This window comes from Saccopteryx bilineata, chromosome 6 (genome assembly GCF_036850765.1).
Source record: "Saccopteryx bilineata isolate mSacBil1 chromosome 6, mSacBil1_pri_phased_curated, whole genome shotgun sequence".
Taxonomy (NCBI): Eukaryota; Metazoa; Chordata; class Mammalia; order Chiroptera; family Emballonuridae; genus Saccopteryx; species Saccopteryx bilineata.
The window spans coordinates 126,587,628-126,603,651 of NC_089495.1; the positions used below are offsets into that span (position 1 = coordinate 126,587,628).

At 52.2% G+C, this 16,024-nt stretch overlaps 1 protein-coding gene across 1 annotated transcript in view; it reads right to left on the minus strand.

Moving 5' to 3' along the window:
* Window positions 1–13,701: 13,701 nt before the first annotated feature.
* TBC1D16 (TBC1 domain family member 16) overlaps window positions 13,702–16,024 on the minus strand; it is an 87,165-nt gene continuing 84,842 nt past the window's right edge. The window contains exon 14 of the mRNA XM_066237751.1: window positions 13,702–14,092. The gene's annotated coding sequence lies outside the window, so the exon portion shown is untranslated. The remainder of the gene's footprint in view (window positions 14,093–16,024) is intronic.

Below are 16,024 nucleotides of genomic sequence, written 5' to 3' on the forward strand. Positions count from 1 at the left end.
GCACTTCAGAACAATGTTCCAACCAACCGAGCTATCTAGCCAGGGCTGGTATGATTTTCTTCATGTGAAATGTCCAGAATAGGTAAATCCACAAAAACCAGAAAGCAGATTGGAGGTTGCCAGGGGTTGGGGTAGGGGCTTAGGGAGGTGCTTTCCTTCTGGGGTGATCAGACTCTTGAAACTGAATAGAGGTTGTGGTTTCACAACTTTGTGAATGTTCATATGCTCAGCTGGTTGGCAACCTTAATTCCATCTGCGGCCTTAATTCTCCTTTGCCATGTGACCTAACACATTTACAGCTTCTGCAGTTGAGGACGTGGATGTCTTTAGAAGGCTATTATTCTGATAACCACAGGAATGGACGCAGTTTCAGAGGCTTCCACTTGCTTTCCGAATTACAACAGCTCCTGCTTCTTGGACTAATGAACTAATGTGGGGGTGGTGTTAACCACAGGGCATGTCTACGCCAGTGACACATTTAGGGACCGGGAAATGAGCAGTGGGTTGGCTCTCACGGCCAGGAAACCAACTATGAGCCAGACCTAGTCCAGGACAGTATCGATCCCTTGGCCCTCCTATGCCTACATTCTAACAGGGGCCATAATGACACTGGGTCCTAAAATATAAGCTTTTTCCTTCCTTCTTTCTGTAGTCTGTCTCTACTTCTTGTGGGGTCTTTTTTGTTTGTTTGGTTTGTATTTTTCTTAAATGAGAACCAAAGAGACAGACTCCTGCATACACTGGACCAGAATCCACTTGGTACACCCACCAGGGGGCGATGCTCTGCCCATCTGGGGCGTTGCTCTGTTGCAACCGGAGCCATTTTAGCACCTGAGGCAGAGGCCATGGAGCCATTCTCAGCACCTGGGCCAACTTGCTCCAGTGGAGCCGTGGCTGTGGGAGGGGAAGAGAGAGAGACAGAGAGGAAGGAGAGGGGGAGGGGTGGAGAAGCAGATGGGTGCTTCTCCTGTGTGCCCTGACAGGATATTGAATTCGGGACTTCCATATGCCAGGCCGACACTCTACCACTGAGCCAACTGTCCAGGGCTTGTTGTGGTTCTTTTATCTGCTATTTAATGCTGCTCTAAATAAAGAAAAGCAAAAAGTAAATTTTATAGAGAGAAAAGGAGAGAGAGAGAGACAGGAACATAGACTTATTCCTGTATGTGCCGTGATGAGGGATCCAAATGGCAACCTTTGTGCTTCGGGATGATGTTCTAACCAACTAAGTTATCTGGCCAAGGCGAAAATTTAAAATATATAAGCTTCAGTTTTACCATCCCTTCTTGTATTGCACAGTGACAATCATCCCTCCTTGTATGTGCGCTGACAGCCATTGGTTGCAAGTGTGAGAGCATCTCATTAGTACATGGATTACCCGTGTGCAGTGTGCCCCTGCATCTGCATTCTGTTTTCATAGGAGAAGCAGAGACACCGTGCAAATGAGCTCAGCTGTTTTTATTTTATTTCACTTCTGGTACGTGTCAGTGTCCCCTACCCGCTCCCTGCAGCTCCTCCTGGGAGGAGGGCGGTGCTGAAAGGAAAGGAATGTGGCTGTCTTGTTGCTCCTCCCTACACCATCATTTCAGCGTGAGGGGCGGGCTGGCACAGCAAGGGCAGGACAGGCTTTCTTGGTCAATCATACTTCTTAGAAATCCTTTGCATTTTTCCTGCACTTGAGGCGGGCTCTGGCTCAGACAGAAGGCAGGGCCTCTCAGAGCTGCTGGTGACCTTTGTTAGTCATAGGCAAATATTCTCACCTGTACTCACTGGGCATCTCACCGAATCCCCACGGACATGGGTCACCAGAATGCTGAGTTCACAGGCAATGAGAATGCCATGCCTGAAGGGGCTATAGATGATGAGTTTCTGCTCATAAGCATGTTCCATTGTCCCATGGAATTCACTTACACAAGTTCAGAGGTAAAATTATTAAGAATTTTGGGATGTCAACGGCAGAGTGTTAACTCAAGAGTAGGGCTATCTGGGCAGGGGATCCCCCATATACCTGCAGAAGTGGCTTTCCTGTAGTAATACCTGCCCTGACTGTGCACGCAAATCTGTGTATGTGTACAAACCAGGCAGATGTTTTACACCTTGCTCCTTTTACTTAATAATATACCTTGGAAAACTTTCTATATGAGGATATATTTTATATATCCTGTAAAATAGATTAATTATTTTACATTGATGCATAAAACTCCATGGAATGCGTCAGAATGTGTTTAGTCAATATTCAGCTTATGGATTCTTTTTTTTCTCCTCAATTTTTCACTCTTACAAACAGTGGTGCTGGCCCTGGCTGGGTACTCAGTTGGTTAGAGCGTTGTCCCGACACGCCAAGGTTTAACTCCAGTCAGAACACACACAAGAATCAAACAATGAATGTATAAATAAGTAGAACAACAAATTGATGTCTCTCTCTCTTCCTAAAAAAACCAAAAACTTTAAAAATTTTAGAAAAAGGTACACTTAAAAAATGCTGCTATCGCCTGACCTGTGGTGGCGCAGTGGATAAAGCGTCGACCTGGAAATGCTGAGGTTGCCGGTTCAAAACCCTGGGCTTGCCTGGTCAAGGCACATATGGGAGTTGATGCTTCCAGCTCCTCCTCCCTTCTCTCTCTCTCTCTCTGTCTCTCTCTCCTCTCTCTGTCTCTGTCTCTCTCTCTCTCTGTCATCTCTAAAAAAATGAATAAATAAAATAAAATAAAAAATAAATAAAAAACTATGTTTAAAAAAAAAAAAAATGCTGCTATCATTTACTTACCTCTGTGCACTTGAGCAGATGTTTCTGTCCCAAGGCTCCTGCCGGCTGTTTCCAGAAGCAGAATTCTTGCTTCACAGGGTGACAGGACTGACTTTTATGACAGAGACCAATGAAGTACCCACTTATTCGCCCCCAGCACTGCATACAGCACACTGCTTTCAGAACACCCCCACCACCATTTGGGTATTATTAGTTTTCATCTTTGCCGACTAGATAAGCAAAAATATCCCATTGCTGTTTTTACTTACTCACTTATTTATTTATTTAGAAAGGCAAGGAGAGAGAGAGAGACAGGAACATCGAGCTGTTCCTGTATGAGCCCTCACTGGGGAATCGAACCAGTAACCTCCTTGCTCTGGGACGATGTTCCAACCAACTGAGCCATCCGGCCAGGGCCTAACTTTTCTTAATTTTAGAAAGACAGAGAGAGGAAGGGAGAGAGAGCAGAAGGGGAAAGGGAAGGGAAGCATTTGTTCTTTCAGTCGTGCATTTTTTGGTTGCTTCCTGTGTGTGCGCTGACTAGGGATTGAACCCTCAACCTTGTTGTTTTGGTACAATGCTCTTAACTGACTGAGCTAACCAGCCAGAGCTTATTTTATTTATTTTTAATTACAGTTGACATTCAATATTATTCTGAGTTTGCTTCAGGTGGACAGCATAGTAATTAGGCAATTGTATACTTTACAAAGTGTTTCTCCTTTTCTTTAACATTAAGATTGAGGATTTTTTTTTTTTAAACAGGGACAGAGAGAGAGAGTCAGATAGAAGGATAGATAGGGACAGACAGACAGGAACGGAGAGAGATGAGAAGCATCAATCATCAGTTTTTCGTTGCGACACCGTAGTTGTTCATTGATTGCTTTCTCATATGTGCCTTGACCGCGGGCCTTCAGCAGACTGAGTAACCCCTTGCTCGAGCCAGTGACCTTGGGTCCATGCTAGTGAGCTTTTCTTTTTTTGCTCAAACCAGATGAGCCCGCGCTCAAGCTGGCAACCCCGGAGTCTTGAACCTGGGTCTCTATCCACTGCGCCACCGCCTGGTCAGGCAAGATTGAGGATTTTGCCATATTTATTCACCCACATCCAGTTCTTTTGTAAACTCTCTGTACCCTTCAAATGTTATTCCATTGCCTTTCTTTTTGTTTTCATTTATGTTTTTATTTATTGATTTTAGAGAGAGAGGAAGAGGGGAGAGAGAGAGAGAAAAACATCAATTTGTTGTTCCACGTATTTATGCATTCATTGGTTGATTCTTTTATGTGTCCTGACCAGGGATTGAACCCAAAACCTTGGCATATCGGGATGATGCTCTAACTAACCAACTAAGCTACCCAGCCAGGACCTGAAATAAACTTTTAATGCTACAATGATTTTTTTTTTTTTGTATTTTTCTGAAGCTGGAAACGGGGAGAGACAGTCAGACAGACTCCCGCATGCGCCCGACCGGGATCCACCCGGCACGCCCACCAGGGGCGATGCTCTGCCCCTCCGGGGAGTCGCTCTGTCACGACCAGAGCTACTCTAGCGCCTGGGGCAGAGGCCAAGGAGCCATCCCCAGCGCCCGGGCCATCTTTGCTCCAATGGAGCCTCACTGCAGGAGGGGAAGAGAGAGACAGAGAGGAAGGAGAGGAGGAGGGGTGGAGAAGCAGATGGGCGCTTCTCCTGTGTGCCCTGGCCGGGAATCGAACCCAGGACTTCTGCACGCCAGGCTCTACCACTGAGCCAACCGGCCAGGGCTGCTACAGTGATTTTAGACTTACAGAAAAGATTTGAGGCCCTGGCTGGTGGCTCAATGGATAGAGCATCAGCCAGGCAAGTGAACATCCTGGGTTCAATTCCTGGTCAGGGCACACAGGAGAAGTGACCATCTGCTTCTCTCTCCTTCCCCCTCCCCCTTCTATCTCTCTTCCCTCCCACAGTCAGTGGCTCAACTGGTTTGAGTGTGGCCCTGGGCACTGAGGATAACTAGTTGGTTCAGCTTCAGGTGCTAAAAATAGCTCGGTACTCAAGCACTGGCCCAAGACGGGGTTACTGGGTAGATTCTAGTCAGAGGGTGCATGCAGGAGTCTGCCTCACTATCTCCCCTCCTCTCACCTAAAATAAAAAAAAGATTCAAAGACAGTACAGAGAGTTCCTGTTTTACACACACGTCCCCACTATGGTCAATGTCCTACATTAGTGTGGAACATTTATCACAAATAACAAACTAATGCAGGCACATTATTAGTAACCAGAGCCCATACTTTATTTAGACATTCTTCATTTTTTATTTAATGTCCCTTTCCTGTCCCGGGAGCCACACGGCATTATTTCTTCTGTCTCCCAGGCTCTTCTTGGCCGTGAGCTTCTGACCTCCCTTGTTCCGGTGACTTTAGTGTCTGGGGGAGCACTGTCAGGTGTTCACGCAGCACCCTTTCCCATGTCTGATGTTTTCCTCATGACTGAACTGGGTGATGAGTCTGACAGGGAAGACTGCAGAGGTGAAGGGCGCGCTCATCACCTCCTACGACACCCATCTGAGTGACATGACATCACTGTGGGTGCTGAGCACCCGTCTGAGTGACATGACATTATTGTGGGTGTTGACCTTGATCTCCTGGCTGAAGTCGTGCTTTCAGGGTTCTCTGCAGGCAAGTCATTCTATTTCCCCTCGTCTCATGCTGCGGGGATGGCACCAGGCGTCTTCTGACTCCTCCCCCAGAGTCAGCTGTTTGGGCCCAGCAGTCTCAGGGCTCTCACCTCTTTTGTCAGCATCTCCCAGGACCCTCCAGGCTCCAGATCATTTTCCCATGTGGTCAGGGGGGCTGCCCTCAGTGTCCTGGCCCTTGGCTTCTGGTTCCAACACTGGCCTTGCCAGAAGTGTCTAGCAGGGTCTGGCTGCACTGCAGGTTTTAGGATGACCCGCTGGAACTTCAGTCTCTATGTGTCCAGAATGAAACACGTCTCCCAGCCACTGCCCCTCATGTCCTCACTCCTCCAGACATTCCCAGGACCTGCTCCCTCCTTCCCTGCCTCATGCACGATCTTACCCAATGTGTGACAAGGGCTCTGGCCAGCAGGCTGACAAACTGCCGCTCGGAGCGTGGGTCTATCAGAGCTAAAACAGGACGGATGTCAGTGAACAGCTGCGAGGAAGTCACTCCTAGAACTTAAATCCCATGTCATTTCTCTCCTGCTGAAGACACCTAAGCACTCCCAGGATAAAGCCATCCCATAGCACGCACACGAGGCCCTCACCAGCTACCTGCCTCCACTTCCCACATATCTGTCCTCACCCCGGTCTGGGGGAAAGGTGATGTGTGCAGACAGACAGAGTCCTGATGTCTTCAGACCACGTTTCCTTTGCAGGAGGCCCTGGTACGGCCTCCTCTGTGTGTCCTGGGTGGCTGAAGCGATTCAACACAAAGCGGGGGCCTAAAACAACAGCCTCAATTGGCCCGGAGCCTGGAATCCAGGTGTTGGGGTGCTGGTTCCTCCTGGAGGCTCAGGGAGAGTTTTAGCTTCTGTGGTCTGTGGCTTGGCTTTCTCACATCACTCCAATCTCGACCTTCATCTCTGCATGGCCTTCTATGTGTCCCTGTGTCCTCTCCTCTTCATCTAAGGACATCAGTCATTAGGTTTAGCGCCCACCTTAAATCCAGGAGGATTGCAAGATCCTTAATGTATCACACCTGCTAGGACCCTGTTTCCTCCTTGCTGGAGGTTCTGAGCAGATGTGGATTGAGCGAGGACACTCTTCAACCCATCGCATATGTCCTGGAGGTGGGCTGTGTTGGCGGGGAAACTGAGGCAACTGTCTGCACCAGGACGGGGCATAAGCTCTGATGAACCCGGCCTGGCCTTCTCTGTGGAGCCTAGTTACTTGTTTGCAGGGTGGGTCCCCGGGAAGCAGACTCTGAGCAGGAGACTCATGGTCAGAGGGTGTAATGGTTCTCATCTGAGGTAGTTCCGAGGAAGACTCACCAGCCCCGGGGAGTTCTGTGGATGGGGTGACCCTCAGAGCCCCACATTTGGACAGAGGTGGATGGGCCTTGATACCTGCTTCACTGGTCATTGGACACCCTCTTCCCTGGGTGGGGGCAGTGCCCTTGGCTGAGGACCTCTCTGCCACTGAGGGAACCCCTCCCCAAAGGGGAGAAATCAGCTCCTTATTCTAGAAGGGGGTCTTGGTGACCACCACTCAGCATGTAGGTGGACCTTTGGGTCCACGAAGCACCCTGGTGCTCATAGGGCCTTGGTTTTTCAGGGCAAGTCAAGGTGATGACCCCTGAATCTGGCCATGCCCAGAGTGTCCTCCCCAGAGAAGCCAGCCTTCTCCAAGGAGATTCTTTTCCTGTGGGCCTGACCAGCCTGCTCTCTACCACATCCCAGCCTGAGAGGCTTCCTGAAGCTTGACCACTCACCCTCAACACCCAGGAGGCATTGTGCCACTTACAGAGGGGAAACTGAGGTCTGTGGGGGAGGGGCTCTCCCTTTTGTTGGTTTAGTCTGTCCAGCTCCAGAGGCCAAGATCTCTCTGGTTCAGACTTTCCTTGGGGACTGAGGGCCTCTGAGCATCCCCAGCCTGGGTCCAATTTCCTGAAGACACCAGATTCCCTGGAGATTATAGCTGCACTGAGTGATGGCCACCAGGCTGCCGTCTTGGCCCCTTTTGGGAAGGGATGTAAAAATAGATGGGCTGACCTCAGAGAGCCAACAGAACCCAGAACGCCCCACACACACAGCTGCCCTGCTCTGGGCCCCAGTGGCTGGGAAGGTGCCAGCTGGCAGACACTATTGAGGGGCCACATCAGAGGCCCCTATAGCTAGGGAGGGGGCAGCCATGGCCACAAAACAAGTGGACACGTTTGAGTATGAGGAAGAGAGGGCACTGGGAATTTTCGCAAAGTTGAAAAAGATTATGGGGAAAAACTTTTCAGAACCATGAGAAATAGCTTAAAACATGCTAAGTCGCCAGGGTTAAATGTATGGGGTGGGGAAGGAGCCTGAATGACTGAGTGGTGGGCCCTGAGACAGGTCATCTCTTACGGTCAGACACATTAAGACAGGACAGTAATAATAATGACAGTATTAACATTAATTCTTCTAGTAATAAAATAATAACAGCCATCACTTGTTAAGCACAGACTACATGTCAAGCACTTTGCATATATCATTTATTGCACTGAGCCCTCCATGGACTTTGGGATCCAGTATTTTTAACCTCATTGTACAGTAAAGGAGCCCCAGGCTCAGAGAGGTGAGCTAACTTGCCTCAGGTCACACAGCTCGAAAGAAGCAGAGATGTGAAGCAGGGTTGCTGGCATCTGCCACTATGTCCAGTGTCTTCTCTGTGCCAAGTTGAGCCCGTGGCCCACCCACACAGTGAACTTTTCTTCTGCAGGAAGCTGGCCGCACCTGTGATCTCCTGGGCTCCCCTGGGCTCGAGGGCAACCCCTCCCGCTTCCCCATGTGCCAGCGGGCCAGCAGCAGCGTAGTGGAAGGGAGGGCTAATCGTGGCTCCTTATTCACGGTCATATCCCTGTCCCCTGAGTCAATCAGGATCTGACGAACAGCTCCCCGACCAGCTGTACAGCGCTGAGCAGACCAAGGCGCCAGCTTTTGCATCCCTGTTAGCAGGACTCAGGCCCTGATTTGGACACTGACCCCCTTGATTGAAGGTCAGAGAGCTCTCAGAGCAGACAGGCTAACCCAACCTCCTGTCCCTGAGCACTATGTCCAGGAGTCTGCCCCCCTGACCCTTGCCTGCCCCAGATGCCTTCTGAAAACCTCTCTTCATCCCCTCCCCCAGGCCCCAGATAGCCCTGGTCTTCACTCTGGGGCTGAACTGCCTACTGTGATCCCACCAAGCCCCCAGGTATCCTCCCTGCCCAGCCTCCAATGGCCTCCAAGGTGCCAGGCAGCTGGCCTGATTCCTGGATCCTTTCCTTTAAAAGGCCAAGTGCAATTCCCACCAGCTGGGAGGTGACATGCAGGACCAGTCCCACCTAGTCCATTCATCCGTTTGTCCACCAGTTTACTGGGCCAGTTCCTTTGCAGAGCCCTGGGATACAGCTGCTCAAAACACACTCCAGGCTAAGGGTTTGCTAAGGGCTCAGAGTGGCAGTCAGGCTGAGACCCTAATGCTGCCCCCCCCCAGCCGACTCCCTCCCAGACAAGTCCCACTGCCTGACTCTTGGAGGGTCACCAACAGCCTTGTCAACTCTGTTACTAGACATTGCCACTAGGCAGGCCTTTGGGCACCAGGGGTGACCTCTGTCCTCAGGAATGAAGGAGGGTGCCCGCTAGCCTGCCCACCTGCCTGGTGGGGTAATTATTGCTGGACTCCTTCCTGACCTCTCCTGCTTGTTTGCCCTGAGGGGAGCCAGCCAAAGCTCACAGCCAGAGTGGGTTTCAGGCCAGCCTGCCCACCACATCCCCTGCCTTGCCTACCTCACCTACCTACCCACTGGCCCTGCAACGTTCCCTCCCCAGGGAGGAGCTGACCCCTGGCTGCCTCTGCTGTGAGCCACGGTCCCCTGAGGCGAGCTGTGCTGGTCCAGGGGCTCGGCTGGGGCTTCACCGGCAGGACTCTGGATGCATCCTGCCCCTGGCTACTGGTGCACAGAAAAGAACAGCTCCTCTGATTCCTTTACCCAGACAAAGTCACTGTTAATATTTTGTGTGTTTCCTTTCTGTCTCCTCACTACATATACCTGTGCACATATTTTTAAAGAAAGATGAAATCAGATGTAAATAGTGGTTAATACTGTCAGGAATATTTCCCCAGGAGACTGAAAATCTCCTACAGCTTTATGGAGATATAATTAATTCCATAAATTCTCCCGCTGAAAGTGCAATATTCAATGGTTCTTAGTGAATGTAGAGAGCTGTGCAACCAACACACATCTGGGAACATTTGCCCCCAAAGAAACCTGTCCCTACCAGCAGCAACTGCCATCATCCTCCCTGCCCCGGCCCCAGACAAGCTCTAGTCTGTCTGTCTCTACAGGTTTGACTATTCTGTTTCCTACAAATGGACTCACAGAAAGGTCTTATGGGACCTTAATATACTGATATTTTTGGAAACCCCATATTAGATGAGTGCTGAGTGTTCTGCTCTGCGGACACCAGCGTCCTCTTGCTGGTGGTTTCGGTCATCTCGAGCATTCCTCTGCTCCGGGAGGACTCCCTACCGCGTCTCCCTTGCAGATCTCAGGTGGGATCATAAAGGGGAGGCCTCTGCACAGAGCACACAGCCCCACTGGAGGGGTGTGTAGTCCTGCACAGTCACCAAGAACGGAGGCAGCCTTCTTAGCTCACAAGGGTACCCCTGGGCTGTCAGTGTCTGCCCAGGGGGGGTGTTGACTACACAGAGATCGAGCTGCCACCTCTCTGGCAGGCAGGGTGCCATGTGGGGCCCACACTCAAGATGGGTCTGGGGCTCCTGGCCACTGGTCCTGGGGCAGCCTTTCTGGTGGGAGATCATCATTCTTTGATGATGGCAGTGATGAGTGGAGGAGGCCCCCAGATCAAGTGGGAAAGATGGGCCGTCTATCTAGGAAGAAAAATTTGATGTAAAATCAAGAGCCTGACCAAGACGAGGCCTGAATGAGGCTGCAGAGCAGCGGGAGTGGGCTCTTCATGTGTTCTGTCCACTGATGCTGAAAGACAGTTCCCAAAATGTACTGGGCTAGGGCCGACCACTAAAGTCACTCAGTCTCTTCCCAAAGTTCTGGCTTCTGGGTGACTCGAAGCTTGGGGACGTGTGTCAATGACTTCCTTCCTGCAGACCTGGGCAAGGGGGACAGTTCTGGCCACAGGGCAGGGGGTCCCTGCAAAGTTCGTAATATGTCAACTCCCTGTCATGGCATAATTGCCTGTGTGTTCCTACTTCTGTAGGGCCCAAGCTATTTGGGAAGAGTGTCTTCCTTCCTGCGTCCAGAGAAAGATAGTTTGGAGTGTGTGTGTGTGTGGGGGGGGGGCAGGTGAAGTAGCAGCTGACAGTACCTTCTTTACAGAGGCCAAGAGCAGGCCTGAGGGTTGCCTGCTTCTCCCAGGGACCCCTGAGTGCTTCTACCTGCTGGTTCCGTGAGCCCTTCCCATGAGGACACCCCCAACCCCCACTTCAGAAATCCTGCCTCCTCAGCCCACATCAAAAGGCCTCCCTTCCCCAGAGCGTGCACAGTGCCCACCTTCTCTTGCCTCTCCCACAGGGTGGCTTGTGCCCAGGGACACATGGCGAGGGGACAACCCATGGGTCAGCATGGGGAAGAGTCAGAGTGGCTCTCCAAAGGAGATCCTCCTCTTCTACCTCTCCAGGATGCTGGGGAGAGAGAAAACTGTGGGTGTCAGCACATTATCTAGACCAGGGTGGCTCACTTTTCCTGAAAGGGGGCCCTTTTGAAGTCATAGAACCTGCTTCCGATGGCAAGGGCACTTTTAGAATCTGATAGTAACAAGACTGGCTTTGAATCCATCAGACCCTGGAGAAATTTGGTTTTTATCACAGCAGGCAGTCCAGAAGTTATGGAATGACTCTTTTGTGAGCGAGTGATCACAGACTGGTTCTCAGCAGACCTTCTCCTGTATTTGTGGGCACAGAAGTCCTGGAATCTGACAGGACCGTTGGTGCAAGCATCTGGCTATGGCCCCTAGTGGTGGACGTCACAGTCTGGGACCTCCAGTCAAGACAGGGGAGGGAGGGGACCTCCCATGGTAGCCTCTGCCAGTTCCCCTAGCCAGGTCTTCAGGGGTAGGTGGACTAGGGGCTCAAATGTGACCTCCACCAACCCCCCACGCTCAGCTCCAGCAGGTGGCTGGTTGGCTTCCCTGTTCTGAGACCTCACCATTCTGGAGACTAGAGACATCGAAGCCCTGGGTGCCTCCCTCCTCAGCTGCCCCCATGTCCCAGGGGAAGTGAAACAGCCCAGGCCAGGGGAACCGTTGGGCTGCACCTGGCCGTGAGCCCCAAGAACGGCACCTGCCGGCCCTCAGCCAACCTCTGCACACCCTGCCCCGCAGCAGCCAGGCCTCACTCATTCCTTCGTGTGGACAGTGCCTGGATGGCTCCCAGAGGCAGAGCCGAGCAGTGGCTTCCCAGCCCTGTGCCTGGTGGAGGCCTGCTCCCAGATCCAGGAACCGCTTCTTCTTATAAGCTGGAGAGGGTGGTCAGAGAAGTGCAGGCTCCGGAGGCCACCACCCACCGAGCACAGGAAAGGGCCCTGTGCGGAGCGGCTTTCCAATCCTGGCTCAGGTCATCGCTCGCTGTAAAACCTCGGGTAAGTAACGGAACCATGCCAAGCCTCCGCTTCCCTGTAAGGAAATGACCCATCTTCTGTGAAAAGTGACCCTTTCCATCTTCCTGGGACACCCCAGGCAAACAGCCAAGGGGCATGGCAGCAGGCGAGAATCGCGCCCTCTCGCGGGGAGGGTCAGTGCCCAGGCAGGGATGTCCAGCGATGGGGGTCCCACAGTTCTCCCACGACTGTGTAAGGGAAGCGAGAGGCGGCCCCCAGGATGGGGAGGCTTAGCGGAGCTGTGGTCCCACGCCTAGAGGCACAGGCACCAGGCCCTGCTGCCTGGATTCGGGTGCCCCAGATGCACGAGCATCTCCACAGGCAACCACGTGGAGGCAACCTGGCACAGGGCAACCTGCATGCCCCAGGCCTGCCGCAATCCGGGGAGTCTGGGGGGAGGGGGCGTTCCGTGGTTCCATGCAGCCTCAGCCTGTCTTACCTGGGGTGCTGATGACAGGGGGGCCTCTGGGCCTGCCCCAGACCTGTTGGCCTCTCCCTGCAGGTGCTGGAGGGGGATAGGCAGCCACGTGCTGGCACCTGGGGGCGGTAAAAAACCAGGGCTTCGCTGGGTCCCTGGAAAGCCCCTTCCATCCTCCAGAAAGAGAATTTGCAAGGCTCCCAGGGCTGGGCAAGGAGCAAAGGGGCTGCAAGTAGAGACACCTGCTGAGTCCCGGGTACCGAGAGGTTTCCCCGGACACCACCGGGGTGCAGTGCCCATGGATGGGGTGTTGTTTCAAGGGTTGGAAACTAGGATGTCTCAGATGAAGTCTCTCTGGAACCCCCTGAGGACAGAGGGAAGCATCAGGGACCCCAACGCAGCCAGGATCATCCACAGAGCTCTGTCAGGTTTGGGGTTGTCCCCTTGGGGTACCTGCATTTGAGGGTGACATCAGCCTCTTCCTGCACCTCCTGATTTAGTATTTCCTCACCACATGAAGTCACACACTCCAACCCAGAAGCCACAGGATTCCACATCTGAACCCCAGGCCCAAGTCCAGGATGCGGCGTGAGGCAACTGTGTCAGGCTTCCTTGTAGGGTTACCAGTTACAAGTACTCCGCCTGATTGGTGTGTGAGCACATGGCTGTGTCACGTGTGTATGGCCTATGTAAGGCTATGGATGATTGCAGTCAGGGGGATTGGGGATTGCTTGCCTGCAATTGTGAGGGACCATTTTTGCTGTTTGTTTGCCGGAGAAGCCATTTTCCCCCGCCCGTGAGCTTGTGCGCCATTGTGAGATTTTATTAAACGGAATGGCCCAACGCTTTCCGGCTCCACAGTTTCTCTACTGTGTGCCTGAATCCAGTGTGGACCTGCCTGACCTTGGCCCCTGGTGTCAGACAGTCCCTGGACTAGAGACAGCTATGCCAAGCTTGGGCTCAGTCTTGGGCAGGATGTTTGGGCTGCTGCACAGATGAAATAGATGTAACTAGTCTCCCGAGCCAGTGTGTGCCCGATTCTACAGCATATTGTCAGCACCTGAAACACGGCTCGGCACTCACCCCAATTCCTGTCATTCCCCCAAGCACCCCAGTGACCCTGGTGGGTCCCGGGGTGCTGAGAGGGGCACACAGGCTAAGACTGCAGGGCTGCCGAGTCCCAGCACCATCCACACATGGCAGCTTAAAATATGTCTTTTTTTTTAAGGACTTTATTTATTCAATTTTTAGAGAGAGGATGGCGGGGGAAGGAGCAGGAAGCATCAACTCCCATATGTGCCATGACCAGGCAAGCCCAGGGTTTCGAACTGGCGACCTCAGTGTTCCAGGTCGATGCTTTATCCCACTGTGCCACTACAGGTCAGTGACACACATGGCAGCTTAGACCCCCATGCTTGTCTTCTCTGGGTTCTGGGAAACAATTCCTCCCCTACTTCAGGTCTCTGGGGCTTGTTTGGCCCATGCCACCCCTCAGTGATGGGGAGGTTCACTCCCCCCCTCCCCAGAATCCCCTGCCTGGCCTCAGAGGAGTTTAATTGGGTTGGACCACCTCCCGTCTAGGTGACCTTGAGCAGCTGACTTGGTTTTCCTGGGCCTCAGTTTCTCAGTCTGTAAAATGGGGACAAAAATAAGGCATTAGAAGATTAAATGAGAAAGTCAGCATGGGTGGTGTTCAGAAAAGTGCCTGCTGGTGCCAGTCTCTCCTTTCCTGGGTCCCCTCCAAGTCCTCTCTGCCTTCCTCCTGTCTAACCTGCATCCCACCCCACCCCACCCTGCTTTTCCCATTGCTGTTTCTTTCTTCTTTGCCTCCTTCCCCTCTCTACACTTCCACTTCATCTTTCTGTCTCTGCCCTTCCCTTTTTACTCTTAGTTTCTTTTCTTTGCCAGCATGTTTGGTGGGTGAAGTCCTGCAGTGTGTCTTGCCCAGTGGCGGCTTGGGTCCTGCCTGCCTGCAGCTCAGGGGTTGGGGCCGGGTGGCAGGGACAGGGTGCTGATGTCACGTTTATCAGTTTCTCCTGCCCAGTGCAAATTTCATCCTCATTCTCTCTGAATCAATTTACTTTTATTGCCTCAGCTGCTCAAAAGCAATTTTTCAAGAACAAAAAGGTCAGCACGTCCAAAACTAATCAATTCTGGGAGAGCTCCTGCCGTCACCGCAGGGGGACCTGGGGACTGGCACCCCCATCCCCCCCCCTGCCACCAACCCCATCACTTTTATTGCTTCATGATGCCTGTCATTAGCAGTGTGTTTAAGATGCCCCACAGTGTTCTTACAACATAAAAACCTGGGCCACTTGCAGACGGGGGGGGGGGGGGGGCACATTTATAGCCACTCCCAGGCTCTGGACAGTAACAGCTGAGCTGATAGATGGCCTACGAGGGAGCCAGAACAGAAGCATACAGCCACTTGTTTGAAAGCTCGGCTGCAAAGGGCCACGCCAGAAGAGCCAGAGCCCCCCTGGTCTGCTCTCAGGCCCTCAAGTTCCCCATCACTATGGCCTTGGCGCCTGCCATCTGTCACTCTGTTCAGGCCTTTCCACTGAAGTCCACTCTGGTCCCCACTGCATTCCTGCTGAGTGACCCCCTTCCCCAGCACAATGCCAGGCCCCTCCATGCCCTCCATCAGGCCTAACATCAGAGAAGAGAAAGGAGCAGACCCAGGCTCCAAACATTTATGTGACCTGCCTGGGGTTGCTCAAATGAGCCAAGCCCCACAGAAAACCAGGTCTCCAGGTGTGGGCTCTGTTCTTTCACGGCCCCGGCTCTGCTTGTCCCACACTGCCCTGATGACCCCTCTGTCCCCACATCATCCTTAGTATGTATGACTCATGTATATGCCCATTTTACAGATGAGCAAATAGACACAAGGGGGCCAGAGTCTGATGCTCAAGCCCAAACAGCTGGAAACATGCCACAGAGGGCCCAACAGGCTGCTTTCTGCTCTTTTAAAAATGGCTCAGAATGTGAAATAGCAAGAATGGGCAAACCCACAGATGCAGGAGGCAGATTGGTGGTTGCCGGGGGTACAGGGAAGAAATACTTAGCAGGTATGGGGTTTCCTTCTGGGTGATGGAAATATTCGAAAAACTGTGAAGGCACTAAATGCCACTGAATTGTACCACTTAAAATGGTTTTAACTTCATGTTATGGGGACTTCACTTCAATAAAACAAAACACAGCTTAGGTTTTTCTGTCACCTGCTTGGCAAGAGGCTGGGTGACTGCCAGCTCTGGATGTCCCATTGTAGGTGCCTGCCTGCTGTTGCTCTCCGGGGGGAGATATGACAGCAGGAGAGATTCTGAGTCACTTCTTCCAGGAAGCCTTCCTGGCTCACCCTGCCTGCTCTGAAGGCTCCACCCAAGCACCATGGCCTCATCAGAGTCTGGGGATGTGTCTACATTTGCCTATGAGCCATGGGTAAGAGGCCTCTATATATTTCCTCAGTTAGGCTGCTGCCTTCTCATCTGGCTCTATCCAGGGGCTCTGCAGGGTGGCCTATGACTCTATTCACAGCATGCAGGGCAAGGTGTCCCTAACTGC